Genomic DNA, 1,476 nt, shown 5'->3' with positions numbered 1-1,476 from the left:
CACCACCACCAACATATGTAAAAGCTGAAGATTAAACTGCCTGCTAACTAGGAATACTGTCAACATTTATTGATGCTTCTAGGTAGGCACTCAACAACAACAATAACAATAAAATGTATGATAGAATGAACAAAGAGAAACACGAATACTTGTTTTTACTCTAATGAAGTAATATTGCAGTTATTGAGACCTATTTACTATTAGTAGTAGTATATTACCATTTGCAGAATAGTTATTCTGTATAATATGAACATATGTCAGATTAATTTTTTAAATGTTTATTTGATTATAATTCAAAGCTCTGCTCCTTGTGTTCAATTTTCTCTTGCTAGGCTGGCACAATCACCTGATCACAGTAAAAAGGGAAAATGAACATTGAGTGTAACATTTAATAAATGCTTGTTAAAATAAACATCTGTTTTATTCTTCATAGCACAGAAATAAGAGGCAGTTTCTATGTTTTATAACCTGTAAAGACTCCTAAACTGAAATTTCTGGGGAAGGTGAGAAAGGGGAGACATGTGGTAGGCTTCAAGTCAGCTCTGTGCACTCTAGGGGAAAGTGCATTCACAGTGAGCCCCTGACAGCCCTGACTGATCAAGAAGGAATTTGCTGAAGTCAACATAGATTAAAGATAACTCATATTAGAAAAAATGGAAAGTAATCAAAGCCCCCAAAAGCAAAAACTGTCACCAAACTCAATGAAGGAAACACAAACTTATAACTTGGACTGGGCAAGTTCAACAGTTTAAGAAAAAGTGAACTTTATTTATAAAACATTTTTAAATTCTAAAGTGTTCTGGGTATCTGGAGAAACCTACCTGTGGAACAAAGAATCACTTTTAAACATACGACTTTTCTAGCCATGATCTTACAACTCTGACAAAATGATTGGCTGGGACTACACAAATGGAGTCACTTATGGTCCACCAAGGGATCCATCAGTTTAAATTGCAAATTGAGTAAGTGGTTTACTAAAAGGATTGGTAAGTTTATGGTCGTAGTGGGAGTGTCATGACATGGACTTGAAAAAGAAGCAGTCTTAAAAAGGGCAAATTACACTGAGGTGCACCAGGACTTCACTACTATTAAGAAGAACCTGAAATGAAAGAAGCATATCTTTTGGATTAAAGACCTAGGAACCCTGTGCTGAAAACCTCCTAGTCCCTGAAAAAAGTACAAACATGGAAGATGATGCAAGACATCAAGAGACAGTAGAAGTGACTCACAGGTCACAGACTATAGCAGGTATAGTGGGGTTGCCAATTAACAACATAAGAGCTGAGCATCTACAGGTAGAAGGCTTGACATCAGAATGAAACGAGTTTAATGTGCAGGGCAAGAGGGATCTAAGTGTGCACCATTCAGGGACTGCACTCTTCTCCCCCAGTACCCTTAGAGCAGGAGCTCAGCTAGCATGGCAGCAAGAGAGCCCAGCAGGCTCAGGTACCAAGATGGATAGTAGCCAAAAACATA

This window comes from Chrysochloris asiatica, unplaced genomic scaffold, assembly GCF_000296735.1.
Source record: "Chrysochloris asiatica unplaced genomic scaffold, ChrAsi1.0 scaffold00093, whole genome shotgun sequence".
Classification (NCBI taxonomy): Eukaryota; Metazoa; Chordata; class Mammalia; order Afrosoricida; family Chrysochloridae; genus Chrysochloris; species Chrysochloris asiatica.
The sequence above is the reverse complement of the archived record's forward strand: the minus strand, read 5'-3'. Positions refer to the sequence as shown.